The following is a 13,548-nucleotide window of genomic DNA, read 5'->3' on the forward strand; positions in this document are numbered from 1 at the left end:
CACACACACACACACACACACACACAGCCAAACACACAATTACACATATAGGTTGTCTGTGTTCCCCATAAAGAGTACAACAATTGTATACAATACAGATATTCAGTACTGAAATCCAGTACTCACATTTCACTAGAATGCAAAACTAGCAATTTGCCTTGTAGATCATCAATTTATCTTTTGTATTTTTCAATATAGTCTGCCTTCTGAATGTGTCAGGGTAAAATGACATAGAACCATTGTGTTTACTAGAAGACCATCATAAGCATGATCTTCACAAAGTACGTCATGTATAAATTTAATCTTGTCAGATGCTGTGAGTTATAAGAAAGTTGAACACGACATGTTTTCCATTGTTCAGCATTTTCTGTAAGATTTTAATATTGATTTCAAGGTTAACATTTACGACCTTGCATGCACTTTAACAGAGAAGTAACATTTTACTGCAATATTACTTGTACCACTTAGTATCACACCCACAGATGATGATGTCTCCTTTAATCATCCAACCAATAGCTTTTATGGCAAAAATCATTACCTTCTTTGTAGTCTATCTCTTAGAAAAAAAAGCTTTCAATTCACTCTCTTCTCCATAATTCTCCATATCTATTTGAGAGGCAACAGTTCTTTTTGTTTCTGTTTTAGTAGCTGCATTATTTACAGTACACTCCTGACATAAGATATTTTATATTCTTTTCTTAATATTTTTCATTCACTTTCTCATGCATAATTGTTCCAAACCCTTTTTGTTTACAAATTTTAATGTCATCTTGTACCTATATTTTCCTATGTTTTCTTTTATTTTTCCCACCCCATCAAATAATTATATTCTTTCTTCCAATAAGCAATTGTTATATTTTCTAACAAATCAAAATTCCTTATTTATGTTTTTCAGCTAGATTTGCTGCATTTCATTTTTCACAATGTAAACATCTCACCATGCTATTGTTGTCAAAACAAACTGATTTGTATCTCTTCTCTTTTGCCTGTGCTATGTCCTTACACTTTCATTTCTGTAGCTTCATCTTCTTCATTTCTTCCCATTATAATGTCTTGACTTCTAAATTCTTCTTACTTCTGTTATACAGTCCCTATAATGCTTAGAAATATAAGCATTTTTGGAAGATTTGTCTAACTGGTGCAAAAACAATAACTGATAATTGCTTGTGTGTGACTAATATTAAATTACTTTTTACTGTCATTCAGAATAGTTATGGTGTAGAAAACATTTACAGTTTTTTACCACAAATACTGATTGTTCCAATACACATATCATTTGATACGCCTACTGTAAGAAGTTATTTTAGAGGACAGTGTTATTTTGTCTGAATAAGATGTCTTTCTTCAAACAACTGGTGTTGCAGTGGAGATAGCATACGTAAACAGTTATGTAAATGTAGTTCTGACAGAATTGGAACATAAATTTTTTGTTAACAGGTCGCAATTATTTTAACTTGATGGACTGTTATTGTAGGTTTGTTGATTTTTTTTTTTTATGGAAAGGTGACAAAACTTCCTTAGGTGTTTTTAGAAAGTATTTATATAGCACTATTATTTTGTATATATGCCTGTGTTTGGAAGCTATTTTAGAGGACAATGTTATTTTGTCTGAATAAGAAGTTTTTCTTTAAACAACTGGCATATAAAGTATATAAATAGTGCTACTTTTTAAATTTTCATATTCTCATTCTGATTTAAGTAGAAATTTTCTAGATAATACTATAGTTACAGATCAGATTGGTACTTTTTTGACACTGTAGTTTATTTATTTATTTATTTATTGTCATTTGTTAACTGGGTTAGTCCAACTGAGTCAAACACCCATTTTCAGTGGAGACCCGAGGAGAAAAGCTCCAATTACATATACAAGGCAATCCAAAAACAAAAAAGCAGTAACTAATACAAAGATAAAAATCACAATATTTCAATAGGACATCAATTTCAACAGTAGTAATGACAAGAGACAGTACATAAAATGAGATAAACAATGTAAAAAATTATTGTATGAGTTCAAAAATTCCAAACACATAGTAGCAGATGTAGGTCCTGAGTAGGAGTATTTACAAGAGGAGATTGTAACATCTAAATTGCACTGTTAAGAGTAGTGAGAAAAGACGAAAGTGGGTAGAAAAAGAGTGAGAGAAATTGAAGTGATCAGAAATAGAATATAGGAAGAAATCATTCAGAAAGTCATGTAGGGGCTTGGCAAGGGCAGGCCAGGTTTTAACAAGATAATGTTTGAGTTCTTGTTTGAACTGAAGCTTATGAGGGATGCTTCTTATTTTCAGTTGAAGGGAATTCCAGGTGTGGGCTACAGAGTACTTATACAGGGAATTACCAATATTTTTTGATGGCTTCTAGATGTCAAGAAGGTGTTTGTCAGATCTGGAAGTTGACAGCGGGGGTTATAGAGTGACACAATGTTAGAGATGGAGGGACAGGATGTGGGATTATAAAGAACTGAGTGTGTGATGTGCAGTTGAGAAAGAGACAATTGTTTAGGGAATTCGGGCCATTGTAAGGATTTAAGGGCAAGGCAGTGGTGGGATTTGTTAGATAGATTAGAGGCAAATCTATGCAGACGACTAGATAATAAAAGAGATAGGGCCAAGGAGGGTTTGGAGGAAGAAGAGAACAATTTGTGACTCCGGTACAGAAGACTAAGTTTCTGGTGTTTTTTTTTTTTTTTTATGGAATGTTGGATGTGTTTGTCAAATTTTAATTCATCATCAATTATAACACCATGTAATTTTGTAAAGGGGTCAGGACTGAGAGTGGTATTGTTGTGGGAGGTAATAGAGAAAGTAGATTTGTGTGGTGCCAGTGTTTTTGGAAGGAAAAGTAGACGTTTTGTCTTTTTTTGGGTTTAGAATCAGTTGATTGTCAGTGAGCCAGATTTCAATGGATGTAAAAGTGTCTTGGGTGAAAGCAAGGAGTTCAGGGATGCTATGGGCAGTGGTAATAAGGAAGGAGTCAGCGGCATATTGTAAGACTGTAGAGAGGTTGGAGGCAGAGGATAGACTGTTAATAAAAATATTGAAAAGGAGAGGTTCCATTATTGAGCCTTAGGGTATACCAGTGTTAACAGGAAGGAATGGAGAGATGGCAGTTTTCATGTATGGATTGTTTTCTATAGATAAGTAGCTAGAGAACCAGCTTAAAGATGGCATGAAGAGATGAAGGTCATAGAGTTTATTAATTAGTTTAGAGTGATAGTATCAAAAGCTTTGGAGAGGTCAAGTAAAAGACAGGAAACTAGTAGGTTGTTGTCACAGGCTTCTGATACTGTTTGATTAAATGAGAGCAGGGCTATAGAAGTGCTACGGTGAGGTCTAAAGCCGTGTTGGGTGGGAGCAAGAAGGTTATTATCTAGCAAGTGTTTAGGTAGCTGAGTGTGGACATACTTTTCAAGAATTTTGGAAAGGGGGGATAGTATAGCAGTATAGGAATGGATTGGGGGTAGGAGGATTACAAGGGTGGAGGATTTTATTTATGCTAGACCAGAATTTTTGGGGGTTGTTGTGTGGGCTACTTTGATTGGAGGCAAAGAAAGTGTTTTTTTGTCTCTGATAAGTTTTTTACACCTGTTTCTAAGTTCCTTGTAGCGTTGGAGTAAGGGAGGAGTTTTATTTCTAGCCCATGTTTTCCAGGCAGCACCCCTTTGATCCATGATAGAGTGTGTTTGCTTAGATAGCCGGGGAGCACATTGTCATTTTATCCTAGTTTTTCTGGAAGGTGCCATGGAGTTTAGTACATCTAGAAATCTACTGAAAGAGGTTACAGCGTCATTAAGGGGGAGGTTTCTGAGGAAGGACCAGTTAAGGTTGGACAATGTTGGACAATGTGGAGTTTATATTAAGGGCTGTAAGTGAAATGCATTAATACACAGAAAAAGTAAGTATCCAAAGTTTTTATATTATAATACGATTAAAGGGCAGATCATATGTACAGCACATTTAACTGCAAATGATGCACAATTGAATGATGCAGTTTTAACTCTGAAAGGTGATTTTTTTTAAATAGGAGTTATAAACATTCAGACATTAATGTTGTTTTTGAAGATGTTATAAAGAAAAGTCATATTGAAGCTTTACCATATTTTAGTCACAGCTGTATTGTAATAACTCACCAGACCATGATCATGTCAGCAGAAAAAATACTGATATTTATAAGTTGTGCCATTCTTTAACATAAACTATGAATGATAACATTTTTGTGACAACATAGGAAGAATTGACGTATTTTGTTAGCTAGTAATGATACAGCCCATACAATAGGTGATAAACCTTCTTTTCCTCTAAGAATAGACTTAATTTAGGATGACAGTAAAGACCTCTAGATCTAGTAGAAAAGGAACTTTTCCCTGGAATGATTATAATTATTGCAAACATGATTTACGTTTGAATGCCTTTGCACATCCCTCAACTAATAACAGATATAATATTTTTGATTTTGCAGATTGTAATGCCAAGCATCTGTTTTTTGATGGTATATGTATCGAATGTCTAATGTTTTATGCAGGGAAAACAGACCGATTATTTAAAGAAAGAATATATGAACATCTTTATGACATCAGAAAATACTGTTCTGTTTAAACATGTAAATTCTGAAGATCAGGAACATTATTTTAAATTGATGATGTTACAAGCAATGGTTGAAAACTTGGCAGTTGGTGATATTTAAAATATTACAGAAAATTGTGAACATAATTGGATTACCAGATTAAATACTATATCTCACTAGGTCTGTATGAAAGTTGTAGCTTTAAACCTAAATTGGTTTTGAGGAAATTGCCTCATTATAATTTTAGTCACATGGTGCTACTTTAGCGGTTTTATACCTTGTATTTTTTTTAGTTTCTTTATATAACTTGAAGAAACAGTATATGTATGCGAATGCAGTGGCTGTGTTTATGAATAAAGACTTAACCTCACCTGGTTCCAGCCACATTTTTTGGACTTCATTTGCAAAACTGCCATGATAACTGCCTCCTGTTAGCTCAGTATAGAGTGTCAGCACTATCTTACAACACTGCTTACTACCATATGATTAACTTACAGAGGAATATGAGTAAAAGTTCTGGAGATGAGGTACATTACAGAGTTAAGGAAAGAGTCCTTGCTGGTAAAGCACCTGTAATTCACAAATATAAAACCTGTGGTGACTCTTACATTAAGTGAAGCACATACATTGTATCTGCATCTGGGACGATGGAAGGTCAGTACAGTGAATTGCAATACCTGTTATTAGTAATGTATGTACTTACAATATTTACAGTATGTCCATCAGTAGCTTGGAAGGAGAAGGCTGGGAAAAGGTAGAGAAGATGGAACATTTGATAAAATGAAAAATGTCATAGACTAGGAGGTATAGAGAGCAGAGGAGAATACAGTGGAGAAGTAATGGGAGATGTGAATGCTATAGTTGTTCATAACAGGTTCAACCTCAGTATGATGCTCCATGCATAAGAAAAGGTATGGGACATCATGGCAGATGGCTCCACCATAAGAAGTGATCTGCCAACACAGAAACAGATGACAGAAGCTGAGGACTTTTGGGGTCAGCCAATAGCTTCTAGGTGTTGGAAATTACTTTGATAAATATTTGTGGAGTAGAGCAACTGATGTTTGCAAATTCTTTTAAAGCATATTTACATTTAGCAGTGATTCAATGGTAAGTATGTGAAACAGGCATTCACTCAAGAAATAAAATTACTTAAAGTTCAGTCTGTCTAGGCCCTGTATCTATTAAACAAAGCAATGAAATCTGCCATGGAACTGACAAATGTGTTTTCATTTCTGATGGATTGAAATGGGAAGAAGATATTAAGATGTGTCTCATTTTCAAGAGGTTTGGGGACACAGTAAGACTAAACAGTTACATAATTACATATAATAATTGTGCTTTTCAATAGACATTAAATGACTTGCCTCGTTATGTCTGCCATCAACCCTGTGGTGACCACATTGCAATTATATGTGCATGTCTGTGCAAATATTCACTCTATGAATTAAAAATTAAATTGCTAGGGGGGGCACCAAGACTGCCAAACTGGAGTAGAGAGAGCTGAAGTGCAGAGTCATGAATTATGGTGTGGTGCTACAGCTAGCTTTGTTCAGCTCTTTCCCATGCTGCTGCCAACTCACGTATTTGGGGAAAAGCAGGAGAAATTGTAGCACATAAACATTTTTTATTTTATTTTATTTTATTTTAGTCTTGATCTAAGAATGATATATTAGACATAGGTGCTGTTTTACTTTTTACCCGGCAGCTATGGTTTGGTTTGGTTTGGTTAAGTGACCATAAACCATAGTAATATACAACTGGAGGTTATGGGAATCAAATGCATTTCCCTTTAGTACTCCTGGACTTGTAAAATATAGATTTATTATGCCAGAATAGATATTCAGTATGCTAGCCTTTCAGACTGGAAAGGCATGCCTGACACTAAGGATATGTTAACTCCTGAGATACAGTCTATAAAGATGAGTCCATACTAACTGCTAGTAAGATTCCACTGCCACTCCTTAAGGACGCATTCATCAAGTGCCAGTCTGCTGTAGCTGATCACTAAAATGTTATTCTATGAACTCAAAAAGAAAATCATTTTCTGTCTTGGGCCCTTCATTAATCGCATGCTGTGAGCAACCTCATACATACTTCCACTAAATTTCTGAAACTATAAAGCACAATATCTGGTGAAATGAAAGTCATTTTTTAATGTGGTGAGTTTGCTTTTCGGCAGTCATGTATGGCAAATTCATTCACTCTGATGATCAAATCACACCAACTGTGGGTAAATCTTGGGATACCCAACCCCAGTCATAAGATACAGCTAAAGTATATCCCAGGTAGGGTGAGACTACATCCCCAAATTAACCCACTAAACAGGATCATATAGCATCAGCTAACCATGGAAGCTGTTATTCTATGCTACTTTTTGCAGTTATGAAAGTCGAAATGACAAAAACAGGCATTGCTCAAGGTGCATAGGTATCTGATAAGGCAGAAGGTTTGTCTGTCTATTTGCATATCATTTCAGAATCATTATTAGACATGATCTGCTCCTATTATGTCAGATTCACATGTTTGGCACACTAAACCACAGATTATTATATTTATTGTGAATCAAAGCTTTTTAGATAAGCCTTATAGAAGGCCAATGTGAGTCTGCAGTCAGCAATGTTAACACAGTGCAGTCCTCAGTTCTCAGTGGAGATCCAGTGACAAGCAGCTGTCGTCACTCCCTCTGTCGATATGGCACAGTGCAATCACTAACAGGGCACACAAAACCTTTAAATATAAGCTTGCATTGCTACGCCTTGCTTGGCATGTCAATCATATAATGAATGCAGACTTGCAGACATTTTAAAATCCATTACACAGTCTACTTTATACAAGAAATCCTTCCACTTTTGTTCAAGGAGCAGACAGGATGTGCCTTGTTTGTTGAAAATAACCTTTGGCAGCTTACAGGACACATTCTTATCTCTCTGCATTCATATTAGTGACTATTCCTCTTAGATGGATCGAGAATTACAGACAAGCTATTTTTTTTTTGTTACGATGGCCTGCTGTGGCATGAATTTTACCTGTATGCCTTGTAATGAGGTGAATGACGTCTCTGATGTTTCTGGCATTTATGAAGGTTAAATACCAATGTCAATGGTATCCATGAAAGTGTGGACACTTTCTGCCCTCTTGTGGGGAAATAGATAAAGGCAACAGCAAATATCATAGTGCTAACAGTTAAGATGCATGGGTTGTAGGAATATTTGACTCTTGACAAAATAAGCTATTTGCAGTTTCCAAGTTGGTTTCTCCAGCAAACTACTTCCATAATAATCTCTGCCAGGAAGAAATGCAAACATATTTTTACAATAAAAGTCGAAAAAAATGATAATTCTGTTTTGTTGCTTCTGTGTCTGCATCTTTAACAAAGCCAAATGAGCCAAAATGTGCCCTGTGCTGAATGCTAATCAAAAAGACTTCAATAAAGTTGAAATAAGTGAGATAGCAATCAGTTGCATGATTTGTATTATAAGTCCTAAGTGATAAGACCTGTGCTCTTAAATATGCAAACACTACAGGAAAAGCAGAAGAGACTCCCTGGCAGAAACCATCAGATTCCTCATTGGAAAGGTACATGATAAAGGCATATTAACTATAAAACAGGGTATACTTAAAAGTGACAAATTATACTAAATTAGACTTGAGGTAGAAAAGGCTTCAGTGAATGTAACAAAATGCATACTTCATGTCATAAGTTCCAGACTCCCAGCCAATTTTACCACAGAGCTAATAATATGCAGGTACAAGGGAACATGTTCTGTAATAACAGTGGCATAAAGCCACTATTAACTATGAGTGTCTGTATCAAAAGTGTTCAATAAACTACTAAACAGCGATGTGTTTGTACTTTGCTGCATAAAGAGATGGCCAAATTACTATTTTTTTTCCTATTTCTTCTATTTCTTGCTGTTTGAAGGCTTATTGTGCCTGTTGTTCTAAGTGTCTTTGTTCTGGTTTAAGCATTTGGGTTCCAAATCAGTTATTTTCCATAAGGAAGATTTGTGGTCTAAACTTTTGTGGCAAGAGAGGATAGCCTACACCCTTCTATGCTAGGAATTGCTGGTTTTAGGCTTATTGTATCTGCTATTCTGAAACTGTCTTAGTTCCTGTTTAAGCCCTTGGACTCTAAACCAGTTATTTTACATTAGGAAGGTTTGTGGTCTAGACTCTTATGTCAAGAGAGTGTAGCTTACACCATTCTAAGCTGGGAATTGCTGGTGAAGGCTTATTGTGCCTATTATTCTAAGTGTCTTTGTTTTAGTTTAAGCACTTGGGTTCCAGACCAGTTATTTCACACTAGGAAGGCCTGTTCTCTACAATCTTGCGGGCGTATTCTACTGAACTACTGCTTTATTTAAACTTTTTTTTTTTTGCTGTGATGACTGCAATTTTCTGCACTTTGAAATTCTAGTACTTCTGCATTTTATAGCACATCCTAGATTCAGGCTTGCTGAATCGAGACTGTTTGGTATCATCTGAGCACTAAAACCAGCCATCTTACATTAAGAAGGCCCCCCTGCACCCTTGTGACAGAAGTGTACAGCCAAGGACCCATCTGCGTTGGGGACTGCTAGAATAAGACTTAGTCTTGGGCTTTCCCTTTGCTTACTTTGTTTAAAATTGTTTAACTTTGCTTGTATTTAAGTGTTGTATTTGCATTGGTTTGCACTTAGTTTACAGGAGCTGCTTAGAGATTGCACTGCTGCCCTGCAAGCAACTCAGTTGTGCATTGTGAAGCACTGATGCAGTTTTCTACCCATAGCCCTCCATAGAATAGCCACTTTTTGTTAGGCTTACAGCAAAACCTGTTCCATCTAGCATACTCCCCACTAGTTACTACAGTATTTACCAGACATAATGGACTTAACAGTTTCCTACTATTTCTCCAGTCAGCCTAATTGAAATGAGCATCCTCAGGCAATGCAGCAATTGCCTTATGTATACTGACAACCAGTTACTTCTAAAGCAAACAAATACAACATGTGAGAGATGTATATATACTATAAATTTGGAATCAATTCTTTCACTTAACAACTATCCAGATATCAAACAGGTTGTCAGTACACACACTTCACCTCTTGCACATAAAAAGTTCAAAACACATAAACTCACATACATGGAGGTACTCGCTAGAAGCCTACCTAAAGATCAGAGGCCTCCCATGTACAAGCCTACTGTGCACACTGCAGACCTGAAAGAATGCACTGCACATAATAATACACACAACAGTGTTTCATTCAATAAGCTCCTAAGGCAAACCACATCAAATGACTTGATCATAGGCGACTCCATATTGAGACACACAGATGTCTCCTTCACCATACTGGACAAGGGAAAAGTTGCAGTCAGATGCCTGTCAGGTACCAGGATCCATTAGATCATGCACGCACTCAAGTCTCTCAGCAGTAAGTACTGTTATGACTCTGTCATAGTTCATGCTGGTGGGAATGACTTGAGATGTACCTCACTGGACTATATGAAGAGAGACATGACTGACCTCTCAGATTATGTGTCCCAGGCAGGTATGTCCCTAGCCCTAAGCAGTATTCCACCTTCACCCAGGATGATGCCTCAATATAAACAAAAAATGATTGACTTCAACAATTGCCTTACCTTCTGGTGTCAATCCAGGGGGATCCAGTATATGTCAGCCTGGAGAGATATGGTCGACAGACCCTGCTGCTTTGCCAGAGATGGTATTCACCTCTCACCTCTTGGCTTTTGGTTAGTGGCAAAGGACTTGCCTTCCGCATAATGCCTTTTTAAGGCAATGTCATGACAACAAAATTCCTGATGTAGGAAAATCCACTAGAGATAAATTTGAGTTTACGCTACTTAATGCTAGAGGTCTAAATTGGAAACTGCACTCACTGGAAGCACTCTTTACCTTAAAAGATGCTGATCTCTATGCAGTCACAGAGACATGGTTCAAGGCCACAGAGAGCACCCCAGCCATGCAAGGCTACAATGTCTTCCATACGTTCAGACCTCAAAACAAACATGAAAGAAACATAGGTGGAAGTGTATTCATCTTCATTAAAAACAAGTACACCTCAAGACTGGTCAAACAATACGACTCCCTAGAGCTACTTCAAGTTCAACTAACTGTAGGTAAAACCCCCCTCCATACTATTGTTAGTGATAGGTCCCCCACCATGAACCATGAGAACCACTCTGCCTGCCTGGAACTACTTGAGTCACTCACTATGCAGCCAAACACCTTGGTCATGGGTGAGTTCAACTATCCTTCCATCAGCTGGGAATCATATATGAGCACAAACATGCTCTCCCTAAGATCCTGGGCTTTGTTAATACAAATGCTCTGGAACAGATAGTCTGCACACCCACAAGGGGTACAAATGTCCTAGACTTAGTACTCACCAACACAGGGTTTCTCTGTACTACCCCCTGTGTGTTGCCTGCCTTGGTAAGATCTGATCATAAATCAGTCTTGTTCAAAGTAACAATCATACCTGATCTCCCCTCAAGACCAAAAAGGATGAAAATGTTCTCCAAAGCAAACTATGGCCTCCTAAGCGATGGAATAAATAGCTTGAAACCCCCCCACTACCAGTGACAACAATGACTCCTATACAGAGGTGTACACAAATGCCCTGTATAAACACCTATACAAATATATAGACTAGGCTGTATCTGAACAGATCGAAACAAGGTCCTCACAAAAAAACAAGCCACCCTGGTGGACATCAAGCATAAATAGGTTATACAACAAGAGGAAGAAACTAATGTCTAAGAACAAGACAGAACTGACACAACAGAGGAAGGACACTCTCCACAGCTTGAATTAGCAAATTAGATTTCTTGTAAAGTCCTCTAAAGCCACTTATGAAGCTAAATTAGCATCCCTAACTAAGGATAATCACAAGGTATTCTTTAGCTACTTCAGAATTCTAAAAGGGAAGACCCACTTTGCATTGAACTAGTAGTGAATGGTACCACTCATACTGACTCTGAGGACATTGCCAACCTGCTAGCAGACAGGTTTGGCACAAATTTCACCCCCCTATCCACACCAGACACACCCCAAGCATACCTGTCACTAGTATCTCCAAAGAGCAGGTCATAACTGCACTCTCTATGGCCAAAAGCACAGTCTCTGTAAGGCCGGATAACATGCCAGGCTGCCTACTAAATGGTCTAAAATAGGAGCTAGTGGAACCCTTGGGACTATCTTCAACCACAGTCTAAGTACTGGCTTTGCCCCAGGAAAGTGGAAAACAGCAATAATAATTCCCTTGCACAAAGGAGGTCCATCAACCGACCCTGGGAACTATAGACCCATAATCCTAACCAGTCTTATATGTAAGGCCATGGAGAGAATCATCATGGAGCTTATCAACAAACACATAGGTGACCTTCAGAATCTGGACCTGACCCAATTTGTATTTTTAAGGGTATCTCTTGCTTATTAAATCAGGTGTACTTCTTCAAGAATGTCACCAAAGCCCTGGATGAATGCAAAACAGTACATATAGCCTATCTTGATTTAGCAAAGGCTTTTGACACAATCCCTCACTCAGGCATCGTTGATAAACTCACCCACCTGGGAATTAACCCATATGTCACTAGATGTGTAGCGAATTGGCTCACCGACAGAACACATTGAGTAAAAGTTGGGGATTCCACCTCTATCAGAAGAGCAGTTACCAGTGGTGTACCACAATGAACTGTGCTGGCCCACCTATTGTTTGGAATGTTTTTTCTCAGAAGTCCAGGCAAAATTAGATGGCCTGTGGCTTACCAGGTTTGCCGATGACTGCAAACTGGGTGCAATCACTGAGTCCCAAAGATGTTGACATACTACAGAAAAGGCTTTCACAGACAAATGATTAGTGCCAAAGCCACAGACTTAAAGTAAATGCAAACAAATGTGTTCTCATCCCTTTCATCAAAGGGGAAGTCCCTGCAAATTACAATATTAATTATAATATATATAATATATAACAAATTATAATATTACTCCCCTTAGCTAAAAACCTGTGGTGAGTGATTTGGGAATACAGGTTGATTGCAACCTTAACTTTGATCACCATGTGTCCACAGTGGTAAGGCAGGCCTTCTATGTTGCACACCTCATAAGTAAAGGCATTGCATCCAGAGCTAAGGATATTATAACTCCCCTCTACTCATCCCTCATCAAACCACAGAGTACAATGCCCCCTTCTGTATATACCTCACCAGACATCTGCAGCAGCTTGACAGACCTCAGAGGTTTCTCACCAAGAAAATTCAGGGCCTTCAACACATGACCTACATGAACAGACTGAAGGCTCTGTCACTATACTCTATATATTATAGGCTGCTGAGAGGTGACCTGTGCCTGGCCTACAGAGCAGTTTCAGACCCTGCCCTAATAGAAATGCTGCACATCTGCAAGTCAAATGGGACAAGAGTCACTCACTGTAAGGATCTTAATCTAGCCTGTGAGATTAACAGGACATGGTGGAGAGACAGATATATCACCCAGAGATTGCCTCAGGAACAAACTCCCAGTTCAAGTAAAACAGAGCTCCTCAATGACCCTATTTAAGTGTAACTGAGAGAACTGGATGGGAGACTGTAAATTTACCCTGGCGTGTCACCTATGTCCCTCTTAGAAAAGGGGTGTCTGTGCTGATCATAGATTTGCACTGCAAATATAGACCATACAACTTGGTCAGTAAGGGAACAATGGTATAACATGGCTAGGCTTATAAAGGCCATAGGGCCGATAGTCTAGTAACTTCCTATGAACCTGTTTCTGTTTTTAAGGAATAGGCAGTTATAATAAACTACTTTGACTTGAAAAAGGAACAATGCCACAGCATAGCCTGGGCTACTTTCAGTACAATCATTTCAAGGCTTACACGCTCTGTAAGATTCAGTTCAGAATCTCCTGTGTTTATAAATATTTTCACTGCTGTTACTGCTAGACATCCCACAAATGACAGCATATTATCCAGCTTACAGTTTCCT

At 37.8% G+C, this 13,548-nt stretch overlaps 1 protein-coding gene across 1 annotated transcript in view; it reads left to right on the forward strand.

Annotated features, from left to right (window-relative positions):
• Nucleotides 1–13,548, forward strand: part of FAM131C (family with sequence similarity 131 member C) — a 1,671,064-nt gene that overhangs the window by 1,575,090 nt on the left and 82,426 nt on the right. The gene's annotated exons all lie outside the window — the stretch shown is intronic.

Source organism: Protopterus annectens, chromosome 8.part0, assembly GCF_019279795.1.
Source record: "Protopterus annectens isolate FY-2018-M chromosome 8.part0, PAN1.0, whole genome shotgun sequence".
In the NCBI taxonomy this organism is placed as follows: Eukaryota; Metazoa; Chordata; order Ceratodontiformes; family Protopteridae; genus Protopterus; species Protopterus annectens.